The 24,900-nt window shown below is 50.1% G+C and overlaps 1 long non-coding RNA gene across 5 annotated transcripts in view; it reads right to left on the reverse strand.

The window, feature by feature from the left end:
• Positions 1-275: 275 nt before the first annotated feature.
• Positions 276-24,900, reverse strand: part of LOC146059237 (uncharacterized) — a 37,725-nt gene continuing 13,100 nt past the window's right edge. For 2 of the 5 annotated variants that reach the window (XR_014470199.1, XR_014470200.1), the window contains exons 4-5: positions 10,379-10,410; positions 276-644 (exon numbers count right to left, since the gene is read on the reverse strand). This is a non-coding gene — a long non-coding RNA (uncharacterized LOC146059237). Of the gene's footprint in view, positions 664-10,378; positions 10,411-24,900 lie in introns of all 5 variants that reach the window. The other 3 variants (XR_014470197.1, XR_014470198.1, XR_014470201.1) reach the window with 2 other exon arrangements.

The following is a 24,900-nucleotide window of genomic DNA, read 5'->3' on the forward strand; positions in this document are numbered from 1 at the left end:
CACCCAGTTACGTGACACTTGCGCCACACCTGTAACACGACATTAGGAGGAGACTCTGTACGTCTCAGTAGCGACCTGATGCTGACCATCCGCAGTTCCCTTCTGCCCACACATTCTCCCCCTCTCCCCTATCACACATGTCCGCCCTAACCTGCTGCGTTCCCACTCTCATCCCGATCACCAGTTACACACACAACCACAGCATTGTATCCCTGATGATGCCTATATGTACTCTGCGTGTGCGACGTGTTTCACAAAAGGCTCTTACACGCTCATTTGAGATGCAGAGGTTTTTTTTATTGTTGTTTTTGAATTTTCCAGGGAAGGAAGGGAGTGCATTGGTGGTGATGATGGAAGGGGGGTTTAGATCTCATAATACCCCCAATGGGTGTGACTTGTCTGCGCTGGCGTAGGTCTGATGGTAGCTGCTGCCTTAGATGTTACAATCGGTTGGGAGTCAAAGTACGGACTGAGGTGCAGCGATGTTATGGCTTTCTGAGGCCAGATGTAATCGTGCGGAGATCCGTATGGCTGTAGGAGAGGCTATAAGCATTTGGGGCAGAATGGAGGCAGTGTGTAGATGTTATACAGGAGACCCACAGAGAGCCGAACCCATCCCGGCTCCGCGGAGTTACATGTTCTTCCTATAAGGAGAAGAGAAACCTTGAAAGTGACAAAGGTAACGGGAGTCAGGTACACAATGCGCATCATAAATATATACACTATGGGGAAAGCATACACTCTACCATATCTGGGGTGCAGGAGGAATGTGACCAGATTTTGGGCCATTGAGACAGCCATCTACTGCCAGTGAGTGTATCCAAATCCAAGAGGCGTAGCAATGCCAGCCTCCAGAAAAAAATGACCGTCCTATATTGCTTAAACATAATAAAATGAAGAAACTCTTCATTCGCCTCAAAGTTAATTGAACCTAACCACAAGGCTGATCCCTATTAAAATATGGATCACTCACCCTTGTGGTTAGGTTCAATTAACTTTGGGGTCCTGCAGATTTGCTGGTTCCCATCATAGGACTCAATGTTATTTTCATTCTATACAACTCAATGGGCCTTATTTTGGTTCAATCTTTCTGACAAAATCCTTCTTAGATGGACAAAACCATGTGCACTGCAGGTGGGGCAGATGTAACTTGTGCAGAGGGAATTAGATTTTGGTGGGGTTTTACTTCAAAGTGAGATCTATTTTGCATTGTAAAAATAAAGCAGCCAGTATTTACCTTGCACAGAAACACAATAACTCACCCAAATCTAATTCTCTCTGCACATTTTACATCTGCCCCCCTGCAGTGCACATGGTTTTGTCCATCTAAGAAGGATTTTGTCAGAAAGAGTGAACCAAAATAAGGCCCAATGTTATTAAAATAACATTTCGTTTTATAGGACACCACCAGCCAATCACTGGAAGAGCTCGTAGGTGATTGGTTAAGGCGATTCCCAATGACAAATGTCAATGGAATCCCATCATTTACACAGAGGAGCAGTATGGCCCTTATTCAGATCTGATCGCAGTACAAATTTGTTCTCAAAATGAGCAAAACCATGTGCACTGCAGGTGGGGCAGATGTGTTTGTAGTGTGATTGGTTATTTGAGGGTGTGACCACTGCTATGGGGATGTCCTAACTGCTGTCAAAACGCTGGTGTCAGAACATGGAATGCGGGTGCTAGGACGTCACTGACCACGTCAGACGCCAGACGTGGACACGCTGCTGGATGCTGCTGCGCCCGACTGGGGAGAAGCCTGGAGCACCGGAGCACGTAGAGAGCGGGAGAGCGGAAACCAGGGAAGCGCATACCTTGACGCGGACACCCTGCCGATCCCCGCTAGCGGCTCTAGAGGAGGTCCCCCGCAAGTTTATACAGCGGTCTGGACACCAGCGAGACGAGCGGTCAATCCAGAAACGACAGGTGGTCTCAGCCCGATATTTGCTGCGGCACCGGCAGAGAGGAGACGGGGTGTGCCGGAGAGCTGAGAGACGCGACGGGAAGGTATCCCGTCACAGACGCCTTGCTGGGTCCCTGTCAGACGCTGCCTAAAGCGACGCTGTGAGGAGGTGGACGAGCCGGTCGGGGGATACCAGAAGCAGACCTGAGTCCGGAGTGTGCCCAGGTGAGGGGGAAGAACGGGGGCCAGTGAGGGGAGGAAGTGAGAGGCCCTCCCAGCCTGTGCCTGAGCCTGCCTGTTCCTGTGCCTGTCCGCCCTGCTTGAGCCTGACAACAGGGAACCAGATCACCCTAACAATAATATAGGCTGATAAAGTGCCCCAACCCAACAGCATAAGGACTGAGTGGAGGGTGGCCATTAGGGGGGGGAGGTAACACTGTCCTTAGTACCCCCTATCTGTGCCTCCCACTCTACCCGCAGCTATCCCAGTTCGGGAACAGAAAAGCTGGGAATAAGACCAGACTATACAGATTGCTCTGCATATTAAAGACAATTAAAAGTACAGAAACTGAGGAGCGAGATATTGCATTCAGCAGATAAAATAAAAAAAGGAAAAAAAGGGGAAAAAAAAAAAAAAAACGACAACCAGCAGCACAACGCCCATAAAATCTCCCTGCACTTCCCCACTAATTATTAGCAAGAGGAGTGGAAGAGAAAGGAAGAGGTCCATCTCCTTTCTACCCCCCATTATCCCTACCCTTGCCATCTCATCCTGAACCCACGTTTGGGATAATTGAGACGGGACTAATATCAGCGTGATACCAGTAGAGGGAGCAGTAAGCCCGTAAAATAAGCTCACAAAATCACCACGCAAGGGACAGAAAGGAGGAGAATCGCCAGTCCTATATGCCCAGTGGGGGAACAAAATAAAACGTAAACAAGAGATTGGGGCGTTGGGAAGTCTGGGAAGAATGAGGAAAATAAAAGAATGAGTGACGTCTACCCCATCACCTAGTAAAATCTATCGTAAAATTCTTTAAAATGAAGTAGAATGATTGTAAAAACAAAATAACGTGACTGTCTAATATTTACGGGAGAAAAGGAAAAACAGGGGAAAAAAGAAAAAAACTCAAGGGACAAGAAGAGAAAAGAAGCGGAAGCAATATGGCGCCAAAAAAAGATAAAAACCCTTTAAATACCTCAACAAACTTTTTTTCAGCGCCCAGTACAAAAACTAAAGATAAACAAAAAGAGAGACTATCAACATCAAGCCAAAAAAGTAGTGCCCTGACAACAGAATCCAGCCCCTCCTCCCCGGAGGTAGACGGAAGGATGGATGAACCTATAACGCTACGTAAAATGTTACAGCTTCTAGCAGAATTAAAGAATGATATATCGACAGAAGTCCGAAGCTCAGTGCAAGACTTAACTAAAGAAATAACAGATCTAGGTAATAGAACGGACCAGATAGAAACAAAATTAACAGAGATGACAAAGGCACACAATGAGCTGGTAAAAGCGTATCAGAGTACACAACAGGAGTTATCTTCCCTAAAAGATAAAACAATTAGTCTGGAAGACCGGGCACGAAGGAGCAATCTTAAAATAAGAGGCATACCGGAAACAGTCCAGATAAAAGACTTAGAACAATATGCCCAAGATACCTTCCAGAAATTACTGCCAGAAACCCCAAGAACACAAATGCTGATTGATAGAATCCATAGATTACCGAAAGCAAAAAGAGCCCCAGAAGACGCGCCGAGGGATGTAATATTGAAACTCCACTACCCACAAATTAAAGACGAAATTTTAAGAGCCACCAGAGATACAACAGGTCTAAGAACCCTCGGTACACTTCAGATATACAATGACCTATCAGTACAGACTTTGATGAAAAGAAAGGCCCTGGCAAAAATTACAAATGCCCTGAGACAAGCTAATGTTCCATATAAATGGGGCTTTCCAGTCAAACTCATAATTAAACATCAAGGGGAGATCAGGACAGCTACGACGGAAGAGGAGGGACTTGTACTTCTAAGAGAATGGAAGATCCCATACCCAGAGGGAATAATAATAACACCTCAACAGCTCCAACCGGACTGGTCTAAAGTGGGCTAAAGATTGGGCAGGAGGCGATCCCCCTCCTCGGCCTCTTTTACTGCTACCATTCCTAATACCCTTGTTTCCTGTGTTTTTTTTTTTTTTTTTTTTTTTTTTTTTTTTACTTTAGAGCGGGTTTTTATGTGTGTATATATCCACGTGAAAGACCATACAGAGTGTACACGCCTGATAAGACGATGATATATCATATGCAACAAATAATTAATAAGAAGCAACAGAAAATGAATCACTGAATTAAACACACGGATAAAGGGTGGGAAGGGAAGAGAGGGAGAAAAGAAAAAAAGGAAGAAAAGAAGGAAGAAATGCACTAATTCATAGCACACAAGGGGAGATTGAGGGAGCGGGAGGGAGGGGAGGGAAGGGAGGAGGGAGGGAGGGGACGAGGGAGGGGGAAGGGGAATAGGGAGGGGGGAAGGGGAGGTAAGGGGAGGGGGAACACAGTTTAAAATAGCACTAAAATTGAGTAACAGAACCCAAGGAAGCGGTATATAATAATAGATAACACATTTAGATTAAGACACAGTTTAATCCTCACCAGGAGTAAGAAGGGATGGTGACATAGGAAAAGGTCACATTTCACTAAATAGTTTCGATAACCTCACGATATATTAAATCAATAAGACTAAACTAGCTGAGTAAAGAATAGGACAGACTAAGAGATAATACATAAGCGAGTAAGTGCACCTAACGCAGATCACTAGAGCGGTCAAATAAATTAAGAGTGTAACTAAACCAGCCCTCCTTTTATTCCTTGTTCCCATTCTCCCCCCCTCCCCCCCCCTTTTTTTTTTTTTTTTTTTCTTTTTTTTTTCTTTTTTTCCCCTGGGGAATGGAAGGGAAGAGTGAGGAAGGGAGGAGAAGGAAAAGGAAAGAAAAACGGGGAAAAAGCCATCTCCCCCATATAGATAATTAGACAGTCAGTAAGAAGGGAAAGATAGAAGAACAGAAAAAGGAAGTTAAGAAAGAGGTAGTAAGGAACAAAAAACTTCTAAATCGATATCTACTTAAATCTAAGCAAAAGGTGATGGGTTAAACCCTAGCACTACCCCTAGAGGACGAAAGACAGTCCCAAGAAGTAGGGACCATTGTGCTCTTATTAAAGAGCAAGGTAAATGTGTATGAGTAAAATGTGTATGTATAAAGTAATGTATGTTTTAAATGTAAAAGTCCAATTGTTAAATGTTCCAGGTCCGTCTCAGTTAACACAAGAAGTAAGAAGGGTACAAATAAGAACAAGACCCCCCAAACAATTAAATAAATGGTAAAACTATTATCTCTGAATATAAAGGGACTGAACATCCCACAGAAGAGAAGACGCCTTCTCCAGTATTTAAACGTCCAGAAAATAGATATAGCTGCCATACAGGAGACACACTTTTCAAGAGTAAATACACCTAAATTACAGGATCACAACTACACACAGGTATATTTCTCCAGTGCACTGTGTAAAAAACGTGGAGTCGCAATTCTGATAAGGAAAAGTTTAAACTGGGTAACTCAATCATACACAGTAGACAAAGAAGGAAGATATATTATAGTGAAGGGACTTCTAGAAAGTCAATCAATAACTTTAGTAACAGTATATGCGCCCAACAGTGCACAGGAGAAATATTTTAGGAAAGTATTAAAAGAAATCCAAAAAGTAAGGGGCGAAACAGTAATAATGCTGGGGGACTTTAATGTAACATTGGACCCTCAAATGGATAAAACAAATGTAGGGAAACTAAAAACAACACGAGCAGTTTGTGAGCTCTCGAGAAGAATATCTGAAAAATTAGCAGAAGCAGAACTATACGATATTTGGAGGATTAAAAATCCCACTACAAGAGACTATACATTCTTCTCGAACGCCCACAAAACATATTCAAGAATAGACTTAATACTAACGGATAAAACAACGCTCCAACAAATACAGAAAGTAGACATATTGCCAACAACAATGTCAGATCATGCCCCGGTAGTGACCACGTGGGAAAATACTGTACCCGTGGATAAACAAAGAATATGGAGCTTCCCCAAACATTTGCTTAAAAAAACAGAAACAAAAACCCAGATAGTAAAATTGATAGAGGAATATTGTAGAAACAACAATCCTGAAGAAACCAATCAAATTAACTATTGGTGTGCCTTAAAGGCCGTACTTAGAGGCAATATCATCCAGATCTGTTCGAGGATAAAAAGAGAAGAACAAAGAAAACAGGTAGAGATACAGAATCAGATAATAATACTGGAAAGAGAACATAAAAAATCCCCAACAAATAATAAAGTACTGCAAAACTTAAATAAATTAAGAGACCAACTTGAAAATAATAATATTAAACAAATAAAGAAAAATATAGCACAACTTCAACAGACATTTTATACAGAAGGTAATAAGGCCACAAGACTATTAGCAAGGAAAATCAAGGGTAAACAAACCCGGAAAATAATTAGAGAAATATATAACAAATATGGTAATAAAATTTCCAACCCAAATGAAATAACAAATATCTTCGCAGACTACTATAAGAACTTGTATAACTTAAGAGATGATAAAGAAACATTCCAACCTACAAAGAATATAATAGAGAATTTTCTAAATAAACAAAATCTTCCAAAATTAAAAAAGGATCAAATAGACAACTTAAATAAAAGCATAACAGTGCAAGAGATAGGAGAAACTATCAAAAGCCTGAAGCAACACAAAACACCTGGGCCAGATGGCTATATTAATGAATTCTATACTCACTTCCAAGCAAAAATAGCCCCAATTCTTCAAAACACATTTGCAGCAGTAATAAGGGCAGAAAAATTTCCACTCGAGATGTTAGAGGCACGCCTCGTGACTATTCCTAAGGAAGGCAAAGATCTGAGGTGTGTTCAAAACTACAGGCCAATAGCATTGCTCAACACAGATATTAAAATTTATGCGAGAATAATGGCAAACCGCCTTAACCAATATCTTCCACAATTAATAAAAGAAGAACAGGTCGGATTTGTGAGGGATAGACAGGGAACCGAGAATATTAGGAAAGCAATAAATATAATGGAATGCTTCTCAAAAAAAGGTCTCCCACTTATGGTGCTGTCGCTTGACGCACAAAAGGCCTTCGATCGCCTCAATTGGGAATACATGGAAGAAGTCCTGAGGAAATTTGGAATAGAAGGAACATTCCTGAAAGCAATTTTAGCCCTATATTCAAATCCAACAGCACACGTATATATAAATAATAAAACTTCCTATAGATTCCCTATTACAAATGGGACAAGGCAGGGATGCCCATTATCCCCAAGTATTTTCGTTCTATCGATAGAGCCCTTTGCCGAGACCATAAGATCAACCCAGACAATAAAAGGCCCAGTAATTAATAAAGATCAACACAAAATACTCCTATTCGCAGACGACGTTCTGCTAATGCTTACGGACCCAGAGAATTCAATAGAGATACTGATGGGAATTATCGATGAATATGCAAGAGCATCATACTATAAACTCAATAAGAAAAAAACAGAAGCTTTGCCGATGAATATAGAACAGGGAAAACTAATAAACCTGAAAGGAAAATATAGATTTAATTGGAAAACAAAAACAATAAAATATTTAGGAATAAATTTAACAGAGAAGGATGAAGACTTAATAGAATATAATTATACCCCATTGCTCGAACAAATAAAAAAAAAAACTAAAGATTGGATGAATCACGAGGTTAATTGGATAGGAAGAGTAGCAGCCCTCAAAATGTCTCTTTTACCAAAAATGATGTACTTGTTCAGGGCAATTCCACGACTGTTACCGAAATATTGGTTAAACAGGTTTAATGCTGTCCTGAATAAGTACATATGGAAAAATAAAAAAACAAAAATAGCAAAAAAATATTTAGTGAGACCAAAAAAAAACGGAGGGGTAGCATTGCCAGATTTAGAAATATACCAACAAGCATGCATAATTAACCAAGTGTCGGGTTGGATAGGGCAGGAAAAAAAACCATGGGCAAAAGTGGAAGATGACCTAATAGAATACGTAAACGCAGAAGAACTACTTTGGTTACCACCAAAAAATAGGAATATAAGCCCTGCAACCCCCAAAGCAACAAAAGAGACTCTGAAGGTATGGGATATCATCTTAAATACCAAAGCCAAATTTACGGCTCCACTAAGACAAACAGAAATAAGAACAATAGCAAAATGTATCCCGCACCTAAACCTAAAAGAATGGATAGCTAAAGGTATAAAAACCCTACAGGACATATACTCAGGAGAGGGGTTATTAACATTTACACAAATACAGGTAAAATATGACATATTGTCAGTAGATTTTTATAAATACCTCCAAATAAGGAGCTGGCTGGCCGAATCCCCAACATCCGAGGACTCATTGCAAAATCTTCCCAATATCTTATTAAATAAGATAAAAAACAAAAAATCCAAAGGTGGAATTACCTTTTGGTATGGATATATATTGGGTAACAACTTAGAGGAAAAAATTAAACCACAATTTAGATGGGAGCAAGAATTAAAGGTGTCCTTGGATGAGGGAGATTGGACCAGCCTGTTCAACTCAATACATGGAATGACTAAATCTAGCTCCCACATTGAGAAATTTATGAGACTGTTCTATGGGGTATATTTAACACCAGAAAAAATGAATAAATTTTACCCAGACCAACCAAATGTATGTTGGAGGTGTATGGAAGAAAGAGGAGACCTGCTACACGTCTTTTGGGCCTGCAGTAGATTAAAAGATCTCTGGCAGGAAACAGAACGTCTAATAGAGCAAGTAACGGGGGTAAAAATAAACCTGTCCCCTCAAATGGCACTGTTACACATATACAATAAAGAACTGAAAATTAAAAATAAATATGTACTAAATCAGATACTTATCGCAGTTAAAACGGCAATAGCTCAGAACTGGAAACAAGATCAACCGCCAAACCTCACACTAGTAATCAGTAAAATAAACTTTGCGTACAATATGGAAACATCAGACGTACAAGAGAGCAATATAACTAAAAAGTGGCAAGTGTGGGGAAATTATATAGATAGAGACACATAAGAAAGTCCTCCAGGGGGGGAACTAAGCGTAGACCTAGATCGAGTAACCCATAAGAATTAGAGAGAAAAATAAACCATGAATACGGTAAAACAATTAAGATTTAGGAGACGGACCAGTAAAAAGTAAATGTCTATGTAAGTGTAAATGTATGTGTTATTGTTAAATGTTGAATGTTAAGTGTTGTACGTAAAGAAGAATAAGTGTATATATGAGAGATATATGACATACATGTTGTATGCCAGATATATCCAAATGTATGTAAATGTTTTAACGTGAAATAAAAAGAAAATAAAAAAAAAAAAAAAAAAGAACATGGAATGCGGTCAGGATGCTGATGCTGGAATACTGTCAGCTAGCATCCCAAATGGTCAGTATGCCAGCAGGGTAGCATGTGGCTGAGGATGGGAGGGGGGGCTAGGTGTAGGCACTTAGAAGGAGGCTGCAGGGAGAGGATGATTAGGTTTAGGTGGCAGGGTGCAGGGGCTAGGGTTATGCACTAGTGGGGAGGGTTAGGGTCAGGTTACAAGGGGGCAGGGTTAGGCTGCTAGAAGGAATGGTTGGGGCAGGGGAAGAGTAAGTATACTTACCTGAACTTCCCGCCGGTCATCCATATGTATGGCATATATATATATATATATGATTAAGTCCAAATCAGGTGCCATCCATATCCCTCCAGAGGGATTCAAACACAGCAGACAGACGGCGGCACTCAGCAATAATACTCCATGACAACGGCAGGTTCGTCAACATTTCGAACCGATTTAATACAGTTCTTCTTCAGGACATAAATGTCCTGAAGAAGAACCGTATTAAATTGGTTTAAAACGGTGACTAACCTGCCGTTGTCATGTAGTATTATTGCTGAGTGCCGCCATCTGTCTGCTGTATGTATATATATATATATATATATATATAGATAGGGCAGGGATCCGGCACTCCCAACAAACAACTTCAACAACCGCGGTGCCTTCCAGAAAGATATAGCCTTGGAAGTAGATCATACAACGGGGCGGTACTCAAACGGGTTTTTCTCACGAAATAAATGCAGACCGACAACTGCTTTGGTCTGACGTTTCGGTAATTTAATACCTTTTTCTTTGAGCTGCAGTTCCATCAGGCCCATTGTTAATCCGGCCCTGTGCATGGCAATATGTATGTTATAATGACTCCTGCAGCTATGACCTCACATAGTGTGCCAGTGGGGTGTAATAACACTGATGCATGGCAATAGGTATGTTAGAGACACTCCTAGTAACTGTACATCAGAGGTCATGGTATTTAGATATAGTCTGTTTCCTGCATCTATGACAGTCACTTACCTGTTGGGAGCCGTCCTGCGTCCGCAGGATCTCTGTGGTACAGGAAAGAAAATACAGTCAATTAAAAGAAGGATAAGAGTGTTGCCACCAATACAAGCTAGTAGCTAAATGCTGTAGGGTTATTACATATCCCAGCTTTGTACATCTCACAATATAGAAACCTATGAGGGCTGCTACTTACAATCGGGATTCTGACGGTCAGTAGACCAACATTGGAATTCTAACTGTTAAATGCCAGACAGTCGGGATCCCGACTGATAGGGGCTATTCTCCCTTGTGGTGGTCAATGACCCTATAGAGGAAGAATCTAGCCTGTGCTGAGCGCAGCGAGCCATCGAGCCCGCAAGGGGCTTCATAGCGCTTGCCCCCCGGTCGGATTCCTGGCAGTCAGGATTCTGACTGTTGGAATCCCGCCTGTCGGCAGCTCATACCACACTCTCAGAAATTGATATGTGCTGCAGAGCCCCTGTAATACATCCAGGGTGTAATGAATCTAAACTTGGTTTTGCTTTTGAGCGTGAACCCACAGCCGGGACTGGCCAAGGCACACCCTGCCCTACCTCTGTTGACCCCCTCAGACAAATGGCTGAAACCTGCAGGAACTAAGGCTTCACCTTTAATCACCATGTTTGGAGGGGCAAATAAAGTCTGCCCCAACTCGGGTGCAACCAGGTCTTACGAGGTGACAAGGTGACAGCGATCGTCTGAGGAGATGGTCAAAAGGAGATCTGACTACAGGGAACTACCTGGGAAAAACAACTATCTAACGGCACCTGGCCAAAAACAGGAAACCTGTGACCCAGATGCAGCACAGAAAGAAAAAAGGTACCCCCAAAGACAATAACGGTACCGATAAAGAAGCCTGGGGTTTTCCCAGCAGCCGGGAACAACCCACACACGACGACTACAAAAAGAATATAATGAATGAATGAAAGAGAGAAATAATAACCAGGTTCCAATAGGAGCATTTAGGTGACCAGCAAGAACGAGAAGATAACTGGAAATACTCCAACAGCTGCAGATGAGAAATGGCAGCCAGGAATGAAGCTAGGACAGACTGACAGGCTCAGGAAGGACCTGGATTAGCAGAGAACCAGCAGGGACAAAAATGAACTCCTGGAACAGGAAGTATCACCGGCGGGGGTAAGCAGGCTCCCACCCCTTAAAAGGGGTGAGGTAGCCTATCAGTTGCCCCCTGAGGGGTAGATTTATTAAGCTTGGTGAAGTGATAAACTGTCTGGTTTTTATCACTGACCAATCAGCTCCTACCTGTAATTTTTCAAACCAAGCCTGTAACTTCACAGGTAGGAGCTGATTGGCCAATGATAAAAACCAGACAGTTTATCACTTCACCGCAGAGCCGGCCTTAGGCATAGGCAAACTAGGCAAATGCCTAGGGCATTTGGAATGCCCAGGGGCGCCAGCAGCTTCTGCTGTTTACAATGATATGCAGCATGCCTATATTCTGTGTGTGAGTGAGGCTGTATCTGCATACGAAATAGTGTATTCATGGAAATCACTGTAACATAGCATTCCATATGCAGGTACAGCCACAGTCGCTCACAGAATATAGGCATGCCGCATATCATTTTAATCATTGGAAGCTCCTTGTGTGTGCTGGTCATAAAAATGCAAATAAGACAAATTTTCAGCAAAAAAGGCACCAAACGTTAGCAGAACTGGCCAGGAGCTACATTGCCAGAGGACACAGTGTTAGCGGCTGTGCGAGTGCTGTCTGTGGGTGGGTTCGTTGTGCAATAGTGTTCAGCATATGTGTAAGGGGCATTATGTGTGTCATGTATAAACGCATTATTAATGTGCGAAATATGTGTAACAGGCATTATGTTGTGTATAAGGGCAATTATTATGTGCAACATATGTGTAAGGGGCATTATGTGTGTCATTATGTGTATGAAGGGCATTAATAAAGGTTGGCATAATGTGTAAGGGGCATTATGGTTATAAGGACATTAATAATGTGTGTCATGTGTAAGAGGCATTACTGTGTGGTATTATCAGGGGTGACGAGAGAAAGGGGTAGGGGGTACAAATTATCCAGGCAAAAGTCTGATGGAAGGGCCCAGTGGGGGCCCGGGCCCCCTCCCCTTAAGTGACAGCAGCAGCTGCAGCTCTTCTCCTCTGCCCAGCACACACTGCTTTGTGCTGGGTTGCAGTGTGGCAATGGAGGTGGTTAAAATACAATTTTTCTCAGGATTTTTTTCTAAGGGTATAATGTGAATAATGTGAGGAGTAATGTACATAAGGTAAAGTGGTACTACTGTGTGATGTAACGTGAATAAGGGACACATCACATGATATAATGTGAATAAAGTTGCACTACTGTGTGGCATAATTTGAATTGGGGGTACTATTGTGTGGCCATGCCCCTTCCCAGCAAGAACACACCCCTGTTTGGGCTGCACCAAATGTGTGCGCTGTTTCTATTTAAAGTATTGCGGGTAGGGGCACCAAAATGATGACTGCTATGATGAGGGTTGATGGTGCTGGGAAAGGGGGGGGAGCAGGGTCAGAGGCGCAACTAGTGGCGGTGCTAGGGGGCACCAGCCAAAATCTTGCCTAGGGCGTCATTTAGGCTAGGGCCAGCTCTGCTTCACCCAGCTTAATAAATCTACCCCTGTGTGCCAGGCCCCCTGCCCTGATTACCACTGGGGGTGCAGGGCGCGATAACCGGTATCCTCTGGTTGCTAGGCAACAGCCGGGATTTCCGAACTGGGCGGAAGTGACGCTGGCCACCCGGCCGCCGGGTGGAAGTATCAAGTCTCCTCTGGTTGCCATGGACGCGGCACCAGGTGGAGTCAAGGGAGCACTTCTGCTGGGATGATGCAGTGGGGAACCTCACTGATCAAAGCGGCTGTCAGGAGGACTATGCGACGGGGAGCCCCGCTGCTGCTGCGGCTGCCGCTGACCCGGGCGGCTGACACAGGGGATGCATCATACCTGCCCACTTACCGCTCCAGGACAGCAGTCAGGGTAGTGCAGCGTGGGGTGGGGAGACTACCTAAAATATCAGGAGTCTCCCGCAGGTTCAGAGAGTAGGTTTATGTATTGTGCTACTGTTAACTGTGTTCTGTTTTAGTCTTTCATTTACTTTTATGTTTAGTTCTGTGTATCCTGTATTATTCCAATGTGTGCCCTATGTACAGCGCTGTGAACCCCTCGTGGCACCTTATAAGTTAAATGTAGTAATAATAATAATTATATAATATAATATAATAAATATAATAGACTAACAGCCAGAGAAGATAGACGGAGAGATTGATAGACTAACGGGGCATACACATGGGGCGATAATAGCCCGTTTTCTAAGCGATCTGTCTTCATTAAGATAAGCACAGATCACTCCGTGTGTATGCCCCGTAGCGATACGCGGTCCTGCCCTTGGCCATCGCCGGCCCAGATATTGAGCACATGCAGGCAAGATCTAGTTAGATCACCTGTATGTGCATGAATAAACACTGGGTTAGCACACATTGCTCAGCACACATCACTCTGTGTGTATGGGAGATCTAGCCAGCAATGTGTGCTGAGCGATCTGTGCTAACTAGACCGCTCAGTGGCACACACCGCCCGGTGTGTATGGGGCAATAAGTGGACAGGGAGATAAAGAGTGGTATAGGGCCTACACACGTAGCGATCCCCAGGCCTTTTGTAAACTTATAAAATACCCCTATATGACTGTGTGAGTAGAGGCAAAGCAATAGCGATGTGCGGCCCCCATGGAGAACACTGACCCAGGGCCGCCGACAGGGGGGCCCGGGCAGCTGCCCACAGTGGCACGCCCCCCCCCGCAGAAATCCCCCCACCCAGCTCAGGCGGGCAGGCGCGCACAATACACAGTGCAGCCTGCAGAGCACCGAGCCTAGGATACAGAGGGGCTCTGCAGGCTGCACTGTGCAGTGAGTGCTCCGAGCCCCGAATCCCGGAGGATTCGGGGCTCGGAGCACCGCTGGTAAGTAATAGCAATGGGGGGGGGGGGGGGGTGGGGTGGAGAGGCGGGGTGCTGGTGTGCGAAGGGGGGGTGCAGCTGGGGGCCCGGGCTGAAGGTCAATCCCGGGCCCCAACATTACTAGTGGCGGCCCTGCACTGGCCCTGACAAATTGCTCAGCAGCACATTGCTGTGTGTAGGGGCAAAGCGATAGCGATGTGCGGCCCCATGGAGAACACTGACCCTGACAGATCGCTCAGCGGCACATCACTGTGTGTAGGGGCATAGCGATAGTGATGTGCGGCCCCCACGGAGAACACTGTCCCGGACAGATCGCTCAGCGGCACATGGCTGTGTGTAGGGGCATAGTGATAGCGATGTGCGGCCCCCATGGAGAACACTGACCCTGACAGATCGCTCAGCGGCACATGGCTGTGTGTAGGGGCATAGTGATAGCGATGTGCGGCCCCCACGGAGAACCCTGACCCTGACAGATCGCTCAACAGCACATGGCTGTGTGTAGGGGCATAGTGATAGCGATGTGTGCCCCCCACGGAGAACACTGACCCAGACAGATCGCTCAGTGGCACATCGCTGTGTGTAGGGGCATAGTGATAGCGATATGCGGCCCCCACGGAGAACACTGACCCAGACAGATCGCTCAGCGGCACATGGCTGTGTGTAGGGGCATAGTGATAGCGATGTGCGCCCCCCACGGAGAACACTGACCCGGACAGATCGCTCAGTGGCACATCGCTGTGTGTAGGGGCATAGTGATAGCGATATGCGGCCCCAACGGAGAACACTGTCCCAGACAGATCGCTCAGCGGCACATGGCTGTGTGTAGGGGCATAGCGATAGTGATGTGTGGCCCCATGGAGAACACAGACCCGGACAGATCGCTCAGCGGCACATCGCTGTGTGTAGGGGCATAGCGATAGTTATGAGTGCCCCCCACAGAGAACACTGTCCCGGACAGATCGCTCAGCGGCACATGGCTGTGTGTAGGGGCATAGCGATAGTGATGAGTGCCCCCCACAGAGAACACTGACCCTGACAGATCACTCAGCAGCACATGACTGTGTGTAGGGGCATAGCGATAGCGATGTGCGGCCCCCACGGAGAACACAGACCCTGACAGATCGCTCAGCGGCACAATGCTGTGTGTAGGGGCATAGCGATAGTGATGTGCGGCCCCCATGGAGAACACTGACCCTGACAGATCGCTCAGCGTCACATGGCTGTGTGTAGGGGCATAGCGATAGCGATGTGCGGCCCCCCACGGAGAACACTGACCCTGACAGATTGCTCAGCGGCACATGGCTGTGTGTAGGGGCATAGCGATAGCGATGTGCGGCCCCCACGGAGAACACTGACCCTGACAGATCGCTCAGCGGCACATTGCTGTGTGTAGGGGCATAGCGATAGTGATGTGCGGCCCCCACGGAGAACACTGACCCGGACAGTATGCTCAGCAGCACATTGCTGTGTGTAGGGGCATAGCGATATGCGGCCCCCACGGAGAACACTGACCCTGACAGATCGCTCAGCGGCACATGGCTGTGTGTAGGGGCATAGCGATAGTGATGTGCGGCCCCCACGGAGAACACTGACCCTGACAGATCGCTCAGCGGCACATGGCTGTGTGTAGGGGCATAGCGATAGTGATGTGCGGCCCCCACGGAGAACACTGACCCTGACAGTATGCTCAGCGGCACATGGCTGTGTGTAGGGGCATAGTGATAGTGATGTGCGGCCCCCACGGAGAACACTGACCCGGACAGTATGCTCAGCAGCACATTGCTGTGTGTAGGGGCATAGCGATATGCGGCCCCCACGGAGAACACTGACCCTGACAGATCGCTCAGCGGCACATGGCTGTGTGTAGGGGCATAGCGATAGTGATGTGCGGCCCCCACGGAGAACACTGACCCTGACAGATCGCTCAGCGGCACATGGCTGTGTGTAGGGGCATAGTGATAGCGATGTGCGGCCCCCACGGAGAACACTGACCCTGACAGTATGCTCAGCGGCACATGGCTGTGTGTAGGGGCATAGCGATAGTGATGCCCGCCCCCCACGGAGAACACTGACCCTGACAGATCGCTCAGCGGCTCATGGCTGTGTGTAGGGGCATAGCGATAGTGATGTGCGGCCCCCACGGAGAACACTGACCCGTACAGTATGCTCAGCAGCACATTGCTGTGTGTAGGGGCATAGCGATATGCGGCCCCCACGGAGAACACTGACCCTGACAGATCGCTCAGCGGCACATGGCTGTGTGTAGGGGCATAGCGATAGTAATGTGCGGCCCCCACGGAGAACACTGACCCTGACAGATCGCTCAGCGGCACATGGCTGTGTGTAGGGGCATAGCGATAGTGATGTGCGGCCCCCACGGAGAACACTGACCCTGACAGTATGCTCAGCAGCACATTGCTGTGTGTAGGGGCATAGCGATAGTGATGTGCGGCCCCCACGGAGAACACTGACCCTGACAGATCGCTCAGCGGCACATGGCTGTGTGTAGGGGCATAGCGATAGTGATGTGTGGCCCCCATGGAGAATACTGACCCTGACAGATCGCTCAGCGGCACATCGCTGTGTGTAGGGGCATAGCGATAGTGATGTGCGGCCCCCCACGGAGAACACTGACCCGGACAGATCGATCAGCGGCACATGGCTGTGTGTAGGGGCATAGTGATAGCGATGTGCGGCCCCCCACGGAGAACACTGACCCTGACAGATCGATCAGCGGTACATCGCTGTGTGTAGGGGCATAACGATAGCGATGTGCGGCCCCCATGGAGAACACTGACCCTGACAGATTGCTCAGCGGCACATTGCTGTGTGTAGGGGCATAGCGATAGTGATGTGCGGCCCCCTACAGAGAACACTGTCCCTGACAGATCGCTCAGTGGCACATGGCTGTGTGTGGGGGCATAGCGATAGCGATGTGCGGCCCCCATGGAGAACACTGACCCTGACAGATCGCTCAGCGGCACATCGCTGTGTGTAGGGGCATAGCGATAGCGATGTGCTGCCCCCATGGAGAACACTGACCCTGACAGATTGCTCAGCAGCACATGGCTGTGTGTAGGGGCATAGCGATAGCGATGTGCGGCCCCCACGGAGAACACTGACCCTGACAGATCGCTCAGCGGCACATGGCTGTGTGTAGGGGCATAGCGATGTGCGGCCCCCATGGAGAACACTGACCCTGACAGATCGCTCAGCGGCACATGGCTGGGTGTAGGGGCATAGCGATAGCGATGTGCGGCCCCCCACGGAGAACACTGACCCTGACAGATTGCTCAGCAGCACATGGCTGTGTGTAGGGGCAAAGCGATAGCGATGTGCGGCCCCCCACGGAGAACACTGACCCTGACAGATTGCTCAGCAGCACATGGCTGTGTGTAGGGGCATAGCGATAGCGATGTGCGGCCCCCACGGAGAACACTGACCCTGACAGATCGCTCAGCAGCACATGGCTGTGTGTAGGGGCATAGCGATAGCGATGTGCGGCCCCCACGGAGAACACTGACCCTGACAGTATGCTCAGAGGCACATGGCTGTGTGTAGGGGCATAGCGATAGCGATGTGTGGCCCCCACGGAGAACACTGACCCTCACAGATCGCTCAGCGGCACATGGCTGTGTGTAGGGGCATAGCGATAGTGATGTGTGCCCCCACGGAGAACACTGACCCTGACAGATCGCTCAGCGGCACATGGCTGCGTGTAGGGGCATAGCGATAGTGATGTGCGGCCCCCACAGAGAACACTGACCCTGACAGTATGCTCAGCGGCACATGGCTGTGTGTAGGGGCATAGCGATAGTGATGTGTGCCCCCACGGAGAACACAGACCCTGACAGATCGCTCAGCGGCACATTGCTGTGTGTAGGGGCATAGCGATAGTGATGTGCGGCCCCCATGGAGAACACTGACCCTGACAGATCGCTCAGCGGCACATCGCTGTGTGTAGGGGCATAGCGATAGTGATGTGCGGCCCCCACGGAGAACACTGACCCTGACAGATCGCTCAGCGGCACATGGCTGTGTGTAGGGGCATAGCGATAGTGATGTGTGGCCCCCCACGGAGAACACTGACCCGGACAGATCGATCAGCGGCACATGGCTGTGTGTAGGGGCATAGCGATAGTGATGTGCGGCCCCCACGGAGAACACTGACCCTGACAGATCGCTCAGCGGCACATTGCTGTGTGTAGGGGCATAGCGATAGTGATGTGCGGCCCCCCACGGAGAACACTGACCCTGACAGATCGATCAGCGGTACATCGCTGTGTGTAGGGGCATAGTGATAGCGATGTGCGGCCCCCACGGAGAACACTGACCCTGACAGATTGCTCAGCGGCACATTGCTGTGTGTAGGGGCATAGCGATAGTGATGTGCGGCCCCCTACAGAGAACACTGACCCTGACAGATCGCTCAGTGGCACATGGCTGTGTGTGGGGGCATAGCGATAGCGATGTGCGGCCCCCACGGAGAACACTGACCCTGACAGTATGCTCAGAGGCACATGGCTGTGTGTAGGGGCATAGCGATAGCGATGTGCGGCCCCCATGGAGAACACTGACCTTGACAGATCGCTCAGCGGCACATGGCTGGGTGTAGGGGCATAGCGATAGCGATGTGCGGCCCCCCACGGAGAACACTGACCCTGACAGATTGCTCAGCAGCACATGGCTGTGTGTAGGGGCATAGCGATAGTGATGTGCGGCCCCCACGGAGAACACTGACCCTGACAGATTGCTCAGCAGCACATGGCTGTGTGTAGGGGCATAGCGATAGCGATGTGCGGCCCCCACGGAGAACACTGACCCTGACAGATCGCTCAGCAGCACATGGCTGTGTGTAGGGGCATAGCGATAGCGATGTGCGGCCCCCACGGAGAACACTGACCCTGACAGTATGCTCAGAGGCACATGGCTGTGTGTAGGGGCATAGCGTTAGCGATGTGCGGCCCCCATGGAGAATACTGACCCTGACAGATCGCTCAGCGGCACATGGCTGGGTGTTGGGGCATAGCGATAGCGATGTGCGGCCCCCCACGGAGAACACTGACCCTGACAGATCGCTCAGCGGCACATGGCTGTGTGTAGGGGCAAAGCGATAGCTAAGTGCTGCCCCCCACGGAGAACACTGACCCTGACAGATCGCTCAGCGGCACATTGCTGTGTGTAGGGGCATAGCGATAGCGATGTGCGGCCCCCCACGGAGAACACTGACCCTGACAGATCGCTCAGCGGCACATGGCTGTGTGTAGGGGCAAAGCGATAGCTAAGTGCTGCCCCCCACGGAGAACACTGACCCTGACAGATCGCTCAGCGGCACATTGCTGTGTGTAGGGGCATAGCGATAGCGATGTGCGGCCCCCACGGAGAACACTGACCCTGACAGATCGCTCAGCAGTACATCGCTGTGTGTAGGGGCATAGCGATAGCGATGTGCGGCCCCCATGGAGAACACTGTCCCAGACAGATCGCTCAGCAGCACATGGCTGTGTGTAGGGGCATAGTGATAGCGATGTGTGGCCCCCACGGAGAACACTGTCCCGGATAGATCGCTAAGCGGCACATGGCTGTGTGTAGGGGCATAGCGATAATGATGTGCGTCCCCCCATGGAGAACACAGACCCAGACAGATCGCTCAGCGGCACATCGCTGTGTGTAGGGGCATAGTGATAGCGATGTGTGGCCCCCCACGGAGAACACTGACCCTGACAGATCGCTCAGCGGCACATTGCTGTGTGTAGGGGCATAGTGATAGCGATGTGTGGCCCCCCACGGAGAACACTGACCCTGACAGATCGCTCAGCGGCACATCGCTGTGTGTAGGGGCATAGCGATAGTGATGTGCGGCCCCCATGGAGAACACTGACCCTGACAGATTGTTCAGCGGCACATTGCTGTGTGTAGGGGCATAGCGATAGCGATGTGTGGCCCCCACGGAGAACACTGACCCTGACAGATCGCTCAGCGGCACATGGCTGTGTGTAGGGGCATAGCGATAGTGATGTGCGGCCCCCATGGAGAACACTGACCCTGACAGATCGCTCAGCGGCACATTGCTGTGTGTAGGGGCATAGCGATAGCGATGTGTGGCCCCCATGGAGAACACTGACCCAGACAGATCGCTCACCGGCACATGGCTGTGTGTAGGGGCATAGCGATAGTGATGCCCGCCCCCCACGGAGAACACTGACCCTGACAGATTGCTCAGCGGCACATCGCTGTGTGTTGGGGCATAGCGATAGTGATGTGTGGCCCCCACGGAGAACACTGTCCCGGACAGATCGCTCAGCGGCACATCGCTGTGTGTAGGGGCATAGCCATAGCGATGTGTGGCCCCCACGGAGAACACTGACCCTGACAGATCGCTCAGCGGCACATGACTGTGTGTAGGGGCATAGCGATAGTGATGTGTGGCCCCCACGGAGAACACTGACCCGGACAGATCGCTCAGCGGCACATTGCTGTGTGTAGGGGCATAGCGATAGTGATGTGCGCCCCCTATGGAGAACACAGACCCAGACAGATCGCTCAGCGGCACATGGCTGTGTGTAGGGTCATAGCGATAGCGATGTGCGGCCCCCACGGAGAACACTGACCCTGACAGATCGCTCAGCAGCACATGGCTGTGTGTAGGGGCATAGCGATAGTGATGTGCGGCCCCCACGGAGAACACTGACCCGGACAAATCGCTCAGCGGCACATCGCTGTGTGTAGGGGCATAGCGATAGTGATGTGCGGCCCCCACGGAGAACACTGTCCCTGACAGATCGCTCAGCGGCACATTGCTGTGTGTAGGCCAGGGGCATAGCGATAGCGATGTGCGGCCCCCACGGAGAACACTGTCCCTGACAGATCGCTCAGCGGCACATTGCTGTGTGTAGGGGCATAGTGATAGCGATGTGCGGCCCCCACGGAGAACACTGACCCGGACAGATCGCTCAGCAGCACATTGCTGTGTGTAGGGGCATAGCGATAGTGATGTGTGGCCCCATGGAGAACACTGACCCTGACAGTATGCTCAGCGGCACATGGCTGTGTGTAGGGGCATAGCGATAGCGATGTGTGGCCCCATGGAGAACACTGACCCTGACAGATCGCTCAGCGGCACATTGCTGTGTGTAGGGGCATAGCGATAGCGATGTGTGGCCCCAACGGAGAACACTGACCCTGACAGATCGCTCAGCGGCACATGGCTGTGTGTAGGGGCATAGCAATAGTGATGTGTGGCCCCAACGGAGAACACTGTCCCGGACAGATCGCTCAGCGGCACATTGCTGTGTGTAGGGGCATAGCGATAGCGATGTGCGCCCCCCACGGAGAACACTGACCCTGACAGATCGCTCAGCGGCACATGGCTGTGTGTAGGGGCATAGCGATAGTAATGTGCGGCCCCCACGGAGAACACTGACCCTGACAGATCGCTAAGCGGCACATCGCTGTGTGTAGGGGCATAGCGATAGCGATGTGTGGCCCCCACGGAGAACACTGACCCTGACAGATCGCTCAGCGGCACATTGCTGTGTGTAGGGGCATAGCGATAGCGATGTGTGGCCCCCACGGAGAACACTGACCCAGACAGATCGCTCAGCGGCACATGGCTGTGTGTAGGGGCATAGCGAAAGTGATGTGTGGCCCCCACGGAGAACACTGACCCTGACAGTATGCTCAGTGGCACATTGCTGTGTGTAGGGGCATAGCGATAGCGATGTGTGGCCCCAACGGAGAACACTGACCCTGACAGATCGCTCAGCGGCACATGACTGTGTGTAGGGGCATAGCGATAGTGATGTGTGGCCCCCACGGAGAACACTGACCCTGACAGTATGCTCAGTGGCACATTGCTGTGTGTAGGGGCATAGCGATAGCGATGTGTGGCCCCCCACGGAGAACACTGTCCCGGACAGATCGCTCAGCGGCACATTGCTGTGTGTAGGGGCATAGCGATAGCGATGTGCGGCCCCCACGGAGAACACTGTCCCGGACAGATCGCTCAGCGGCACATTGCTGTGTGTAGGGGCATAGCGATAGCGATGTGCGGCCCCCACGGAGAACACTGTCCCGGACAGATCGCTCAGCGGCACATTGCTGTGTGTAGGGGCATAGCGATAGCGATGTGTGGCCCCCCACGGAGAACACTGTCCCGGACAGATCGCTCAGCGGCACATTGCTGTGTGTAGAGGCATAGCGATAGCGATGTGCGGCCCCCATGGAGAACACTGACCCTGACAGATCGCTCAGCGGCACATTGCTGTGTGTAGAGGCATAGCGATAGCGATGTGCGGCCCCCATGGAGAACACTGACCCTGACAGATCGCTCAGCGGCACATTGCTGTGTGTAGAGGCATAGCGATAGTGATGTGTGGCCCTCACGGAGAACACTGACCCTGACAGATCGCTCAGCGGCACATTGCTGTGTGTGGGGGCATAGCGATAGCGATGTGCGGCCCCCATGGAGAACACTGACCCGGACAGATCGCTCAGCGGCACATGGCTGTGTGTAGGGGCATAGCGATAGCGATGTGTGGCCCCACGGAGAACACTGTCCCAGACAGATCGATCAGCGGCACATCGCTGTGTGTAGGGGCATAGTGATAGCGATGTGCAGCCCCCATGGAGAACACTGACCCTGACAGTATGCTCAGCGGCACATCGCTGTGTGTAGGGGCATAGCGTTAGCGATGTGCGGCCCCCACGGAGAACACTGACCCTGACAGATCGCTCAGCGGCACATTGTTGTGTGTAGGGGCATAGCGATAGCGATGTGTGGCCCCCCACGGAGAACACTGACCCTGACAGTATGCTCAGTGGTACATTGCTGTGTGTAGGGGCATAGTGATAGCGATGTGTGGCCCCCACGGAGAACACTGACCCGGACAGATCGCTCAGCGGCACATTGCTGTGTGTAGGGGCATAGTGATAGCGATGTGCGCCCCCCACGGAGAACACTGACCCTGACAGATCGCTCAGCGGCACATTGCTGTGTGTAGGGGCATAGCGATAGCGATGTGTGGCCCCAACGGAGAACACTGACCCTGACAGATCGCTCAGCGGCACATGGCTGTGTGTAGGGGCATAGCGATAGTAATGTGCGGCCCCCACGGAGAACACTGACCCTGACAGATCGCTCAGCGGCACATCGCTGTGTGTAGGGGCATAGCGATAGTAATGTGCGGCCCCCACGGAGAACACTGACCCTGACAGATCGCTAAGCGGCACATCGCTGTGTGTAGGGGCATAGCGATAGTGATGTGCGGCCCCCACGGAGAACGCTGACCCTGACAGATCGCTCAGCGGCACATTGCTGTGTGTAGGGGCATAGCGATAGTGATGAGCGGCCCCCCATGGAGAACACTGACCCTGACAGATCGCTCAGCGACACATGGCTGTGTGTAGGGGCATAGCGATAGCGATGTGTGGCCCCCACGGAGAACACTGACCCTGACAGATCGCTCAGCGGCACATTGCTGTGTGTAGGGGCATAGCGATAGCGATGTGTGGCCCCCACGGAGAACACTGACCCTGACAGATCGCTCAGCGGCACATGGCTGTGTGTAGGGGCATAGCGATGTGCGGCCCCCATGGAGAACACTGACCCTGACAGATCGCTCAGCGGCACATGGCTGGGTGTAGGGGCATAGCGATAGCGATGTGCGGCCCCCCACGGAGAACACTGACCCTGACAGATTGCTCAGCAGCACATGGCTGTGTGTAGGGGCAAAGCGATAGCGATGTGCGGCCCCCCACGGAGAACACTGACCCTGACAGATTGCTCAGCAGCACATGGCTGTGTGTAGGGGCATAGCGATAGCGATGTGCGGCCCCCACGGAGAACACTGACCCTGACAGATCGCTCAGCAGCACATGGCTGTGTGTAGGGGCATAGCGATAGCGATGTGCGGCCCCCACGGAGAACACTGACCCTGACAGTATGCTCAGAGGCACATGGCTGTGTGTAGGGGCATAGCGATAGCGATGTGTGGCCCCCACGGAGAACACTGACCCTCACAGATCGCTCAGCGGCACATGGCTGTGTGTAGGGGCATAGCGATAGTGATGTGTGCCCCCACGGAGAACACTGACCCTGACAGATCGCTCAGCGGCACATGGCTGCGTGTAGGGGCATAGCGATAGTGATGTGCGGCCCCCACAGAGAACACTGACCCTGACAGTATGCTCAGCGGCACATGGCTGTGTGTAGGGGCATAGCGATAGTGATGTGTGCCCCCACGGAGAACACAGACCCTGACAGATCGCTCAGCGGCACATTGCTGTGTGTAGGGGCATAGCGATAGTGATGTGCGGCCCCCATGGAGAACACTGACCCTGACAGATCGCTCAGCGGCACATCGCTGTGTGTAGGGGCATAGCGATAGTGATGTGCGGCCCCCACGGAGAACACTGACCCTGACAGATCGCTCAGCGGCACATGGCTGTGTGTAGGGGCATAGCGATAGTGATGTGTGGCCCCCCACGGAGAACACTGACCCGGACAGATCGATCAGCGGCACATGGCTGTGTGTAGGGGCATAGCGATAGTGAT

The sequence above is a fragment of the Crinia signifera genome, chromosome 2 (genome assembly GCF_055691185.1).
Source record: "Crinia signifera chromosome 2, ASM5569118v1, whole genome shotgun sequence".
NCBI classification, from domain to species: Eukaryota; Metazoa; Chordata; class Amphibia; order Anura; family Myobatrachidae; genus Crinia; species Crinia signifera.